Below are 16,071 nucleotides of genomic sequence, written 5' to 3' on the forward strand. Positions count from 1 at the left end.
TCTACACACATAGAAATTTAAAAGAATCAATGAAAAACTCATTCAAACATTTCATCAAACACTTAATGTGCAAATTATACATAGACTCTAAAAATCATAAAAATAACCCTAAAATGTAATTGTCTAAAAAAAAAAATTAACGTAAAATATAGCAAAATTATTCAAATTATATTTACTCTTAAAATAAATCATATAGTCTTACTAAAATAAAATAAAAATTATAAAACACCAAATAAAAAAATAATCCTAAAATTTTTAAATTATAACATAATCATCATGCAAACATTTTAACAAAATTAATCAACTAACATCTAATCTAAAAATGATTTATAACATGTAAATCTAATTAAAAACTAAAATAAAAAATTAATTTAAAACACCAAATTAAAATATAACCAATAAACTTTAAACTATAACATAAACATCATACAAACATTTTACTCTAAAAATGAATTATACTATGTAAATCTACTCAAAAACTAAAATAAAATAAATATACTCAAAAACTAAAAAATAAAAACATTTATAACAACTAAAATTTAAGTTAATAGCATTATAATTACTTACTTGTGATTTTGTTGAATAAATTTGGTTGGATTTGGTTGGGTTTTTTAGAGAGATTTGTGAGAGAGATTTGAGAAAAAAAATTTGAAGATGTGATGAATAATGGAGATGAGAGAGCTTCTGCCAGACTTGTAGCAGAAAACTTCGGCAGTTAACTACCGAGGAATTCTTCGGCAGTTAACTGCAACCGGATTTTTAATTCCTCGGTAGTTAACTGCCGAGGGGGCAAAAACGTATTTTACATGTGTGTCCCAGCCTTCTCTAATGTGTCAACAGCAATTTTCAATAATTTTTAGGGAACTTAGTTATATCAATCCTTTTGAGTTCAAGTTCCTGCAACTAAAAATACTCATACAAAGATGTTAAATACAATAATATCAGAATCCATTTATAAAATAAAATCTAAATATATTTTTTCATCTTTAAAACTAAAATAGGGATTTATGAATATTATCTCAACAGGAACGATACTCTCTTTTACTACTATTACTTCGATAGACCGTGCACTTGCGGTTTGGCTCTATCAAGTTTTTGGCGCCGTTGCCGGGGAGTTATTGCAATTTGATTAACTTTTTTTTAACGATTAGACTGAAAAAAAAAATCTTTTTCGTTATTTTATTTTATTTTATTGTTTTTCTTTTTATATTTCTTTCTAAAAAAAAAATCTTTCTCTTTATTTTATTTTATTTTAATTTTTATTTTTTTTTATTTTTATTTCTTTCTTTTTCTATTTCTTCTTTTTCCTTTAACTTCTTGGGAAGATAATAACGGTATGGCTAAGGAACGCTCTCTCAAAGAGTATGCAATCCCATCTTCAATGAGTCATACGATGCTATTGTGTACCCAACGATTGAGGACAATTTTGAAATAGAACCTGCACTTGTTCACTTAGTGCAGCAAAATCAATTTTTTGGATCACCCACTGAGGATCCGAATTTTTATATTTCAACTTTTTTAAGGTTCAGTGGAACCTTGAATGCAAACCAAGAGGCCGTAAGGCTGCACCTCTTTCCTTTTTCCTTAGGGGGTAGAGCTAGTGCTTGGTTTCATTCATTGGAAATTGGTTCTATCACTTCATGGCAACAATTGAAGCAAGTTTTTCTTGCCCGATTCTTTCCCTATTCTAAAACCGTTCAATTAAGGAATCAAATCACACAATTCACTCAAAAAGATGGAGAATCTCTTTACGATGCGTGGGAGCGTTTCAAAGAAATGCTTAGACTTTGTCCCCATCATGGTTTAAAGAATTGGCTTATTATTCACATTTTTATAATGGTCTTTTATATACCACAAAAATTTATGTTGATGCAGCTGCAGGTGGAGCTTTAATGAACAAGAATTACACAAAAGCATACGCCTTGATTGAAGACATGGCTCAAAATCATTACAAGTGGACCGACGAGAGAGCCATCACTAATTCTTCACCCTTCAAAAAGGAGGCAGGTATGTATGAAGTCTCTAACTATGATCACCTTGCCGTTAAGATTGATGCATTAACCCAAAAATTTGAAAAAATAAATGTTAGTGTCATCTCTTCTTCTTCTTCTTCTTCTTCTGCATCTCCTTTTTATGAAATTTTTGGTGTATTTGGCCATATTGGCATTGGTTGCCAACTAGGTAGTGTTGTTAGAAGTCCTAAGCAAGTAAACTATGCTCAATATAATCAAGGGTTTAGAAACAATCAATTTTTTTTTCAAACCCCTCAAAATCTTTTTGGACAACAAACAACACCACCCAGTTATGCAAACAACCAAAGAGTCCCTCAAAAATCCAGCTTGGAACTTGTTTTAGAAAATTTTCTTATAAATTAATCCAAGCAGCTCCAAGAGCTTCAAAATCAAACTAAATTTATGAGTGACTCCTTTGCCAAACTTACATCGAAAGTAGACTCCATAGTTACTCACAGTGAGATGCTTGAGACTCGGACATCTCAAATGGCTACTTCCTCTCAAACCTCTGAAGTCCTTCTAGGCCAAACCGAAACCAACCCCAAAGACCATATAAGTGCTATTACTTTTAGGGATGGTAAACAATTAGAGGACCCCGTTGTGAAAGTTAAGAACAATGAAGGAGAGATAGGGAGTGATGAGCCTCAAAGTGAGAAAGCCATAGGAGAGAATGACAAGCCATTTGTTTCACCATCTCATGAGCCTGAAATTCCATCAACACAAGGTCTTGTTAAATCCAAGTTAGATGACCAGTTTAGGAATTCTATTGAAATACTTCCAAACAAATTGGCACCTAAACTTAAGAATCTAGAAAGTTTTTCCATACCTTGTGTCATAGAATCTAAAACCTTTGAGGAAGCCATGTGTGATTTGGGAGAGAATGTCAGTTTGATGCCGTTGTCCCTTTCTGAAAGATTGGGTATAGGATAGATGAACCACTTTCTAACCGTCAAGCTAATGACTCTAAACGAGCGCTTCGTGGGAGGCAACCCACGCATTTAATTGCTTTTGTTTTGTTTGTTTTTTGTTTTAAATTGTTTTGTAGGTAATTGTCCAAGTGTGATTCGAAAAAACTGAAAAAAAATTTGAAGCCCCCTGACCAGAAGGTTGGCACGGCCGTGCCAGGTGTTTTAAGCAAAATTAAAGGCTGAAGTCAGAATGTTGGCACGGCCCGTGCCAACGTTGACACGGCCGTGCCACATCTCTAGGTAAGCATAACCTCAAAATTTTTCTTCTTCTTCATTCATTATCACACACAAACCTCTCTCTACCTTCAAACTTCTCTCTAAAACCTCCATAACCATCAAACCTCAAACCTTCATATCTCCATCAAGACTCCACCAAATCAATCCAATTCTTCCACAAATCAATCCCAAACCTCATTCAAAACACAAACCACCATTCAAAAATAACTTTCATCCACCCAAACCCATAATTCACCAAAACCCTATTCTCATTACACCAACCCCAACCCCAAACCAACCATTTTCACCAAAAATCTTCCAAACCCTAACCTTCACCCAAACCTCACAAAAGTCAACCTAAGGTCTAATGGCTTCAAGAAGAAGTGGGAAAGTACAAGCAAGCTCTTCCGGAGGACCTCTCTCAAAGAGACAAGCACAAGAAAAGAATCATGGAATCAAATTCAAAGACATCAAGCAAAGGGATAAGTATAAAGTTCTAATATCTAAACCCTTGCATCCATCTAGATATCCTGATTCTCATAGTTTGAATGTGCTAGGCATTAGAGATGATGTGTATAGGTTGCTAGGAAACCTAGGATATGGATTGATATGCTGAGACCTATGAGAGTTTATGAAAATTTAACCTATGAGTTTCTAAGTTCAATTGTTTTTACTAAAAAAGGTTGAATTTTGATAATGATAACCATAGAGTTTGTTTCCAGCATTAGACTTTGCAAATGAGGGGACACATCCAATTGAGGAAAACAATAGGCTTAAACATAGAGACCCTTATAACTTTGAATTTTATAAAACATCGTCCGCCCATGCAATATTCACTTAAACTCAATGTGCATATTTTGTTACTACTTCCTAACCCATCTCGGACTACCACCGAGGTGAAAGCAAATTTGTTGTATGTTGATGTGCAGGTACTTGAGGAGGAAAATCTGGATGAGGGAGAAGGTGCTCACAAGACCATGATGAAGGAGAAGGTGCTAACTTGCACCATGAGAAAGAGCACCATGACCATGAAACCGATAATCTAAATGACAATGAAAGATGGGAATAGATGCACAATGAGGTTGAAAGGATAAGCACCGAGCAACAAAAGCAAGGTGTTGAAATCTCCGGGCTAAGAAATGATGTCCAGAGGGGCAACCGCATGACGGAAGAAAACAATGAGATGCTCCGGAGGATGATGCACTACTTTCATCTCCAAGGTCCTCCTTATGGACCTCAATGATAAATTGTGAGCTCTCCGCTTCCTCTCTTCCTTTATCTCTACTCTTTCTTCTACTCCTTCTTCTACTTCTCCTTCTTCTTCTTCTCTTTTAATTTCTTTTTCTTTTGAATCATTGAGGACAATGCTTCCCCTAAGTGTGGGGGGGCCTAATAAAGTGTCTAGAGTCGTAGTGTTTCCAAACTCCCTTGAACTTTATTCTTTTGTTTTGTTTTTATAGCAAAAGGCATGTTAGAAGCTTGTTTTTAATGTAAAATATGGCATAAATTTTTTTGTTTTGTCTCTTCTTTAAAGGTTGTTCTTGTACATGAAAATGGTTTCTTGTGTTCTTGCTATACCCATATCTTGTTTTATTGTGAAAAATTCTCAAATGAGAAAAGCATCCGGTTGCAATCTTTGAGTAAATGTATGAGTAGGTATTTTAAGGAGCACGTTCTATCTTTAGTGTTAACTTAAACCCTTAAAAGTCTTCAGAGTAAAAGTAGTATAAGTTTGTGTGGGATATCAATCAATTGTGCCTTATTGTTATATTCTTAATTGTTAAAGTTAAAATGGGGCGGGAGAATGGCACCAACATGTGGGGGAAAGGACAATCCCTAACTTCCTAATTGTGGTGGTGACTCCCTAATTTGAACTTAAAGAAAAATAAATTCATCAATGCTAGGGGGAAAGGACAATTACATCCAAAAAGACTTCCTACGTGGAGATGAAATAAAAGAAAATTTTGCAGCACTGTTTAGGGTGATTTTGAATCTAGGGGGAAAAGACAATTACATCTAAAAAGACTTCCTATGAGGATAGATAGCCCCTAAGCATCTGCAGCCCCTTGTGCTTAATTGTTAATTTAATTCAATTTTAACTTAAATTCCCATCACTCTTATATGAAATGAAGAAAGGACTTTTCTCGGTTACTTTAGCATTAAGGATAGAACATGTTCCTCATAATATCTGTCTTATACAGGAGCAAGAAAAAGGTTGGACTGCACACACACACTCACTTGAGACTTGATGTTGGGTTGAATAGGTTCACGAGGAATGTTTGAAATTGTGATTAGTGTACTTGAAACAAAACCTTCAAAGAGACTTGTGTTTTCAATTGCATTGCCATAATTAATCCTTTTAGTTGCTGCTATGTCCATTGCCTTTTGCTTGAGGACAAGCAAAGATTCAAGTGTGGGGGAGTTTGATGAGTCATTAATTAGTCTATTTTAATGCATTATTTAGTTTAGTTTTATTAAGATTTGATTTGATTTTATTGCATATTTATTTCCTTTTTGAATATTTTACTTTAAATTGCTTTTTATTTTATTTTAGGAACGAATATATGGTGGAAGGTGTCTTGGAGCAAAAGAAAGAGGACTGGAGCAAATACAGTGCAAAAATACGAAGATACGAGACAAAAATATGTCTCTACCAAGTCAGAAGCTTGGCACGGCCCGTGCCACCCTCCAGGATACTCTTTTGCTGCTTTTTGTAACACCCCGTTCTCCCAACAAATTAATATTAATAAATAAAATCAGAGTAATCACACAACGGAGTGTCACACTACTTTTCAAAATTTCATAATAGAAAATTGTCTATTTATTTAAAAACCGACATTTAAATTATCTTATAAACTGCAGCGGAATAATTCTTTAAAATATAAATTCAACCTAATTCAACATCAATAAAAGTCTTGGCATAAGGCCACAACATAATTCAACTTTATTCTAATAGCAAGTCTTTTCCAAAATATGTGATACATAAAAGAAATGAGAAGACACTCGCGACGATCCCCATCCTAATATGTATCAGAGCCCTAGACACTTGAGCCAATCAACCTACAAGCCATCATTACCTGCACATTACCCACGGTCGAGGCAACATATACGCAGAAGGGGTGAGAAACTTATCCAATAATGATAATATATAATTCATCAAATTAATGAAAATAACAATATATCACAACATGCATCATTAATAATGTATATAAAGAATACATATAACAACAACATAATCATTTTCGGCAACAAGGTACAACAACAACAACAACAACAACATTATCCACAACGACACCGATAACTCGACAATTCGGCAACGACAACAACTCGACAATTCGGCAACGACAACAACTCGACAATTCGACAACGACAACAACTCGACAATGCTACAACGACAACAACTCGACAATGCTACAACGACAACAACAACTAATGCATCATGCAGGTGGTACCAATCTACGCGCGTTGAATGCTAAGCATTCCAGGGCATAAGCCCCCAACAATTTGGATGGTTAAAGCATCCCAGGGCATAAGCCCCCAACAGGTGAATGATAAACATTCCAGGGCATAAGCCCCCAACGGGTTGAATGATGAACATTCCAGGGCATAAGCCCCCAACAATTGTGAGTATGCAAATGGACTCAACTTGTGTATATCAACATACAACTTCAACAGCGACTGCAACAACAACATATGTGCCTAAAACAATTATGACACACTCCCCAACTTCGACATCAGATGATACAACGACATCAACAACGGAAATCAACAACATAACATATATATAAATCAATTACATTCATCTCAAAGTCTAAAACATCCCCCAAAAGCAATTAAGTTTTGATCAATAGAACATAAGTCAAATATCCATAAACACCTCAACTAAATCCCTAACACTTAAGTTTGAAGTTGGGAAACCAACCATAAGTTTTTGGACTAACTAGAGATTAATTATGCTAAGTTTTCTTAAAATTTTCTGAAGACCCACTTGGACTATTTTCATCATAACTCTAAATCTACAAATAATTTTCTAGTCACTCCAAAGCCATTAGAAAGCTAACTCAATTATCTACAACTTTTATGTTTACACCTAAAGCTAATTCAAAATAGAAACGGGTGAAAAAGACACAAGAACGCGAAACAGAAAATGCTGTCACTGGACAATTTCGCTAATAGCGAAAATTGAGCTAATAGCGTACCTGTTCCATAGGGTTACGCTAATAGCGAATTTCTGGCGAGTTTTTCATCTACTGTTACGATTTTAACACCATTTTCACCCCAAAAACCCATTTTCTGATCCCCTAATCACCCAAAATGAATTAGAACAATGTTTACAGGTTCTATATGCAACATAGTAACTAAAACAACATAGAAACATGCATCAAACAACACCATTCATCATATTTTCTTCAATTAACATAAAACTTCTAACCCTAAAACCAAGAACAACAATTCATCAAATTTCAGAATTATATACCATGATTATTGAAAGGAATCTCACCCTTACCTTAATTCAGCAACACCAAACGTCAAGCTACCGCAATCGATTCCTTCCTAGCTCTCTCTTGGCCTCTTCTAGGTTTTCTCTCCAAAACCAGTTTTCTTCTAATGTTTTTACGTGAAAATGTTTCTCTCCCTTTTTCTTTCTTTTACTTCAAAAATATCTCTCTTTTCTTTTCTCACCCAACTCCCTTAATTTCTATTAATTTCCACTTAATTCCCCTTAACCAAAAATAAATACTATTTCTATAATATTTCTATTTCTCATATTATTTCTATCCAATAATAACAACATTCATTTAAATAATACACAACCCCAATATTCATATAATAAATAGCATCATAACATATTTCATATAAAAATCATATAAAACATATATTTCACATAAAATCATATATATATAGCAATTAAGGTCATATAAAAATATTCACACATCTACTAAAATATTAGAATAAAAATGGGGCGTTACAACTCTCCCCAACTTATAGAATTTCGTCCTCGAAATATTACCTCAAGTAAACAAGTCAGGATAAGACTCCTGCATCTTACTCTCCAACTCCCAAGTAAGACTTTCACCAGCTGCTCCTCCCCAAACAACTCTCACTAGAGGTATCTCCTTGCCTCTCAACGTCTTCACCTTACGATCATCGATCCTCAAAGGTAAAGTTTCTACCGTAAGGTTGTCTCTAACTTGCACATCATCTCTGGGAATGACATGTGAAGGATCCGCTACATACTTCCGAAGTTGTGACACATGAAACACATCATGCAAGTTCGAAAGATGTGGTGGCAAACCAACTCTATAAGCCACCGTGCCAATTTTCTCAGATATCTGATAAGGACCAATAAACTTTGGAGTCAACTTCTTGGACTTCAATGCACGACCCACACCGGTCATAGGAGTGACTCTCAAGAACACATGGTCACCCTCTTGAAACTCAAGGTCTTTTCTACGCTTGTCATGATAACTCTTCTGTCGACTTTGCGACGCTTTCATATGCTCTCTTATCATCTTGACCTTCTCCGTAGTCTGCTGAACTATTTCAGGTCCCAACACAACACTTTCACCCGACTCAAACCAACATAAAGGAGTTCTACACCTTCGACCATATAAAGCTTCGAAAGGTGCCATACCAATACTCGAATGGTAACTATTGTTGTATGTGAACTCTATCGACGGTAGGTGACTATCCCAAGCTCCACCTTGCTCAAGTACACACACCCTTAACAAATCTTCTAATGATTGAATCGTTCTTTCTGACTGACCATCTGTTTGCGGATGATACGCTGAATTCAACTTCAACTGAGAGCCCAAAGCTTCTTGCAAGCTCTTCCAAAATCTCGAAGTGAACCTCGGATCTCTATCCGACACAATACTCGATGGAACACCATGCAACTTCACAATATTATGAATATAGATCTCCGCCAACTGAGCTACTGAATAGGTGATATTAATCGGAATGAAGTGTGCCGACTTCGTCAATCTATCGACAATAACCCAAATGGCATCATGCCCTCTTTGAGTGTTTGGTAAACTCGTCACAAAGTCCATGGAGATGCTATCCCATTTCCATTCCGGCACATCTAATGGTGTCAACAAACCAGCAGGCTTCTGATGTTCAACTTTCGATTTATGACAAGTCAAACATGCATAAACAAATTGTGCGACATCACGCTTCAATCCAGACCACCAAAACAGTTTCTTCAAGTCATGATACATCTTTGTAGCTCCCGGATGAATACTCAAGCTACTTTTGTGACTCTCTTCTAAAATCAACTTTTTCAATTCATCATTATCAGGGATACAAATCCTGCCTCGGAATCTCAACACTCCTTGATCATCAACCTGAAAATCACCATCTGCATTCTGATTACTAGCAGTCATCAAATCTACAAATTTCACATCAACTTCCTGTGCTTCCTTGATACTCTTCAAGAAATCACTATTAATTTTTAACATACCCAACTGCACACTCTGAGGTGCCAATTCACAAACAAGACTCAAGTCTCTAAACTGTTCTAGTAATTCAAATTCTTTCACCATCATTGCCGACATGTGCAACGTTTTCCTACTCAAGGCATCTGCAACCACATTGGCTTTACCCGGATGATAATTCAAACCAAAATCATAATCCTTCAACAACTTTAACCACCTTCTCTGCCTCATATTCAACTCTTTTTGATCAAATAAATATTTCAGACTCTTATGATCACTAAACACTTCAAATCTGGAACCGTACAAATAGTGTCTCCAAATTTTCAACACAAAAACCACAGCAGCCAACTCTAAATCATGTGTAGGGTAATTCTTTTCATGAATTCTCAATTGTCTTGACGCATAAGCCACTACTTTGCCATCTTGCATAAGCACACCACCTAAACCCAACTTAGACGCATCACAATATACCACAAAAGGTTTATCCGGCTCTGGTAAAATCAAAATTGGGGCCGTCGTCAATCTTCGCTTCAACTCATTGAAATTACTCTCACACTGAGGATCCCACACAAATGTTTTACCTTTACAGGTCAACTGAGTCAATGGAAGTGCCAACTTCGAAAATCCTTCGATAAATCTTCTTTAATAACCAGCCAAACCAAGAAAACTTCTAATCTCTGTAACTGACTTAGGAGTCTCCCATTGCGATACCGCTTCAACTTTCGACGGGTCAACTGCAATACCACTACCAGAAATAATATGGCCAAGGAAACTTACTTCACTTAACCAGAACTCCCACTTTGACAACTTTGCATACAACTTCTTTTCTTTCAGCACCTGCAAAACAATCTTCAAATGCTCTGCATGCTCCTCTTCAGTCTTAGAATAAATCAAGATATCATCAATAAACACAACAACAAACTTATCCAGAAAAGCATGAAAAATTCTGTTCATATACTCCATGAACACACCAGGCGCATTAGTAACACCAAAAGGCATCACTTTATATTCATAGTGTCCATACCGTGTCCTAAAGGCCGTCTTTTGCATATCTTCATCCTTCACCTTAATCTGATGGTAACCTGACCTCAAATCAATTTTACTATACACACGTGCACCCACTAGCTGATCCATCAAATCGTCAATTCTCGGAAGTGGATACCTATTCTTTATCGTCACTTTATTCAACTGACGGTAATCTATGCACAATCTCATGCTACCATCCTTCTTCTTAACCAGCAACACAGGCGCTCCCCAAGGTGAAACACTCAGTCTTACAAACTTTTTATCAAGTAAGTCTTCCAACTGCTTCTTCAACTCTGCCAACTCTGAAGTTGACATTCGGTAAGGAGCCATCGACACAAGCTTCGTACCAGGCACAAGATCAATTGAAAATTCAACTTCCCTCTCCGGTGGCACATCTGGAATCTCATCAGGAAAGACTTCAGGAAATTCATTCACAACCAGCAACCTATCAATCACAGCCTGATTCTCCACAGACAAATACGCCATCAAGGAAAACATTAAGTTCCCTTCATGTTCCAATTGCTTCAGCTGCTTAGTAGTCAAAAACCCCGCTCCACTTTCTTCTTCAGCAGAAGAAAAATATACCGACTTACTAAAACAATAAATATGAACATGGTTGTCCTCCAACCAGTTCATACTAAGGGTTACACAACAAACAACAAACAGGACAACGAGGACAATACAAAATTGTCACACAACACTACTAGGCTCGACACGACTCTACTAATTGGCCGGACGGACCAACCTGCTCTGATACCAATTGTAACACCCCGTTCTCCCAACAAATTAATATTAATAAATAAAATCAGAGTAATCACACAACGGAGTGTCACACTACTTTTCAAAATTTCATAATAGAAAATTGTCTATTTATTTAAAAACCGACATTTAAATTATCTTACAAACTGCAGCGGAATAATTCTTTAAAATATAAATTCAACCTAATTCAACATCAATAAAAGTCTTGGCATAAGGCCACAACATAATTCAACTTTATTCTAATAGCAAGTCTTTTCCAAAATATGTGATACATAAAAGAAATGAGAAGACACTCGCGACGATCCCCATCCTAATATGTATCAGAGCCCTAGACACTTGAGCCAATCAACCTACAAGCCATCATTACCTGCACATTACCCACGGTCGAGGCAACATATACGCAGAAGGGGTGAGAAACTTATCCAATAATGATAATATATAATTCATCAAATTAATGAAAATAACAATATATCACAACATGCATCATTAATAATGTATATAAAGAATACATATAACAACAACATAATCATTTTCGGCAACAAGGTACAACAACAACAACAACAACAACATTATCCACAACGACACCGATAACTCGACAATTCGACAACGACAACAACTCGACAATTCGGCAACGACAACAACTCGACAATTTGACAACGACAACAACTCGACAATGCTACAACGACAACAACTCGACAATGCTACAACGACAACAACAACTAATGCATCATGCAGGTGGTACCAATCTACGCGCGTTGAATGCTAAGCATTCCAGGGCATAAGCCCCCAACAATTTGGATGGTTAAAGCATCCCAGGGCATAAGCCCCCAACAGGTGAATGATAAACATTCCAGGGCATAAGCCCCCAACGGGTTGAATGATGAACATTCCAGGGCATAAGCCCCCAACAATTGTGAGTATGCAAATGGACTCAACTTGTGTATATCAACATACAACTTCAACAGCGACTGCAACAACAACATATGTGCCTAAAACAATTATGACACACTCCCCAACTTCGACATCAGATGATACAACGACATCAACAACGGAAATCAACAACATAACATATATATAAATCAATTACATTCATCTCAAAGTCTAAAACATCCCCCAAAAGCAATTAAGTTTTGATCAATAGAACATAAGTCAAATATCCATAAACACCTCAACTAAATCCCTAACACTTAAGTTTGAAGTTGGGAAACCAACCATAAGTTTTTGGACTAACTAGAGATTAATTATGCTAAGTTTTCTTAAAATTTTCTGAAGACCCACTTGGACTATTTTCATCATAACTCTAAATCTACAAATAATTTTCTAGTCACTCCAAAGCCATTAGAAAGCTAACTCAATTATCTACAACTTTTATGTTTACACCTAAAGCTAATTCAAAATAGAAACGGGTGAAAAAGACACAAGAACGCGAAACAGAAAATGCTGTCACTGGACAATTTCGCTAATAGCGAAAATTGAGCTAATAGCGTACCTGTTCCATAGGGTTACGCTAATAGCGAATTTCTGACGAGTTTTTCATCTATTGTTACGATTTTAACACCATTTTCACCCCAAAAACCCATTTTCTGATCCCCTAATCACCCAAAATGAATTAGAACAATGTTTACAGGTTCTATATGCAACATAGTAACTAAAACAACATAGAAACATGCATCAAACAACACCATTCATCATATTTTCTTCAATTAACATAAAACTTCTAACCCTAAAACCAAGAACAACAATTCATCAAATTTCAGAATTATATACCATGATTATTGAAAGGAATCCCACCCTTACCTTAATTCAGCAACACCAAACGTCAAGCTACCGCAATCGATTCCTTCCTAGCTCTCTCTTGGCCTCTTCTAGGTTTTCTCTCCAAAACCTGTTTTCTTCTAATGTTTTTACGTGAAAATGTTTCTCTCCCTTTTTCTTTCTTTTACTTCAAAAATATCTCTCTTTTCTTTTCTCACCTAACTCCCTTAATTTCTATTAATTTCCACTTAATTCCCCTTAACCAAAAATAAATACTATTTCTATAATATTTCTATTTCTCATATTATTTCTATCCAATAATAACAACATTCATTTAAATAATACAAAACCCCAATATTCATATAATAAATAGCATTATAACATATTTCATATAAAAATCATATAAAACATATATTTCACATAAAATCATATATATATAGCAATTAAGGTCATATAAAAATATTCACACATCTACTAAAATATTAGAATAAAAATGGGGCGTTACACTTTTCTTCAAGTCCAAGTTACCCTGTTGCAGCTTTACTGATTTGCCCTTATAGTTGCTTAGATTTTAAGTCAATTGTAAAGCTATAAATAGAGTAGCATTCCATCATAAACATTCATCTCTTCTTAGAATATTTTAGTGAATTATTTCAATAAAGTTCTTTTATTTCTTTCTCGCAATTTATTTTATTGTTTTCTCTTTTCTTCCCCCATGTCTACGATGAACATTAGTGAGTAGACTTCTCTTGTCTTGGGATTGTTGGATAAGTCTAATGACATAATCCTAATCGAACCAAGCTTTAACCCTAATTTCATGTAGCCGTAATTTCTAATTTAGATTCACCGTTTTAACATGGATTAACCATTATCAAACTGTAGAAGCGAAAGTGGAGGGTTTGATAATTGTTAATCCATCATCCCAAATATCAATTCATAAAGCGAAAACGGAGCTTTGATATTGGAACAAGTGAATCTAGACAATAATTGCAAAGGCAGCGAAATAGTCTTTGCAATTATTGAGACATGTGTAGTTTCAATCCTTATAAGCTTCTTCTAGTAATCAAGTCAGCGAAATAGGCTTGATTACTAGGGGTAAACTCTCACCGGACTTTTACCGAAAAGGTGAGGGGCTAAAGGGAAACCGGTCTTTAGAAATTAAGGTGTAAAACATGAGACTAGAAGTTAAGGTTTTGGCTAGTGAACCAATAATCCCAAGGCACTTTTACTTTATTATTGTTATTTTCTTATAATTAAAAATCCAACTTTATTCTCAAAACCTTCATCTAATCGTTATCTAAAGTTAATTGAATTCATAACTCCCTGTCGGAATGATACTCTCTTTTACTACTATTACTTCGATAGACCGTGCACTTGCGGTTTGGCTCTATCAAGTTTTTGGCGCCGTTGCCGGGGAGTTATTGCAATTTGATTAACTTTTTTTTAACGATTAGACTGAAAAAAAAATCTTTTTCGTTATTTTATTTTATTGTTTTTCTTTTTATATTTCTTTCTAAAAAAAAAAATCTTTCTCTTTATTTTATTTTATTTTAATTTTTTTTTTCATTTCTTTCTTTTTCTATTTCTTCTTTTTCCTTTAACTTCTTGGGAAGATAATAACGATATGGCTAAGGAACGCTCTCTCAAAGAGTATGCAATCCCATCTTCAAACGAGTCATACGATGCTATTGTGTACCCAACGGTTGAGGACAATTTTGAAATAGAACCTGCACTTGTTCACTTAGTGCAGCAAAATCAATTTTTTGGATCACCCACTGAGGATCCGAATTTTCATATTTCAACTTTTTTAAGACTCAGTGGAACCTTGAATGCAAACCAAGAGGCCGTAAGGCTGCACCTCCTTCCTTTTTCCTTAGGGGGTAGAGCTAGTGCTTGGTTTCATTCATTGGAAATTGGTTCTACCACTTCATGGCAACCATTGAAGCAAGTTTTTCTTGCCCGATTCTTTCCCTATTCTAAAACCGTTCAATTAAGGAATCAAATCACACAATTCACTCAAAAAGATGGAGAATCTCTTTACGATGCGTGGGAGCGTTTCAAAGAAATGCTTAGACTTTGTCCCGATCATGGTTTAAAGAATTGGCTTATTATTCACATTTTTTATAATGGTCTTTTATATACCACAAAAATTTATGTTGATGCAGCTGCAGGTGGAGCTTTAATGAACAAGAATTACACAGAAGCATACGCCTTGATTGAAGACATGGCTCAAAATCATTACAAGTGGACCAACGAGAGAGCCATCACTAATTCTTCACCCTCCAAAAAGGAGGCAGGTATGTATGAAGTCTCTAACTATGATCACCTTGCCGTTAAGATTGATGCATTAACCCAAAAATTTGAAAAAATAAATGTTAGTGCCATCTCTTCTTCTTCTTCTTCTTCTGCATCTCCTTTTTGTGAAATTTGTGGTGTATTTGGCCATATTGGCATTGGTTGCCAACTAGGTAGTGTTGTTAGAAGTCCTAAGCAAGTAAACTATGCTCAATATAATCAAGGGTTTAGAAACAATCAATTTTTTTTTCAAACCCCTCAAAATCTTTTTGGACAACAAACAACACCACCCAGTTATGCAAACAACCAAAGAGTCCCTCAAAAATCCAGCTTGGAACTTTTTTTAGAAAATTTTCTTATAAATCAATCCAAGCAGCTTCAAGAGCTTCAAAATCAAACTAAATTTATGAGTGACTCCTTTGCCAAACTTACATCGAAAGTAGACTCCATAGTTACTCACAGTGAGATGCTTGAGACTCAGACATCTCAAATGGCTAGTTCCTCTCAAACCTATGAAGTCCTTCTAGGCCAAACCGAAACCAACCCCAAAGACCATATAAGTGCTATTACTTTTAGGGATGGTAAACAATTAGAGGACCCCGT

At 35.6% G+C, this 16,071-nt stretch overlaps 1 long non-coding RNA gene and 2 other non-coding genes across 3 annotated transcripts; all 3 read right to left on the reverse strand.

Moving 5' to 3' along the window:
• Window positions 1-1,698: 1,698 nt before the first annotated feature.
• LOC146959411 (small nucleolar RNA R71) lies at window positions 1,699-1,805 on the reverse strand. Its single transcript, XR_015025173.1, has one exon. It is a non-coding gene; the product is annotated as a small nucleolar RNA R71 (small nucleolar RNA).
• Window positions 1,806-11,486: 9,681 nt separating this feature from the next.
• Window positions 11,487-13,441, reverse strand: LOC146959412 (uncharacterized). The gene is made up of 2 exons (XR_015024950.1): window positions 13,216-13,441; window positions 11,487-11,785 (listed from the first exon to the last, which is right to left on the reverse strand). It is a non-coding gene; the product is annotated as an uncharacterized LOC146959412 (long non-coding RNA).
• A 1,719-nt stretch (window positions 13,442-15,160) lies between these two features.
• Window positions 15,161-15,267, reverse strand: LOC146959413 (small nucleolar RNA R71). The gene has a single exon (XR_015025206.1). It is a non-coding gene; the product is annotated as a small nucleolar RNA R71 (small nucleolar RNA).
• Window positions 15,268-16,071: the final 804 nt, after the last annotated feature.

Source organism: Medicago sativa, chromosome 1 (assembly GCF_051527215.1).
Source record: "Medicago sativa cultivar Bolivia chromosome 1, Bolivia_mono, whole genome shotgun sequence".
NCBI lineage: Eukaryota > Viridiplantae > Streptophyta > Magnoliopsida > Fabales > Fabaceae > Medicago > Medicago sativa.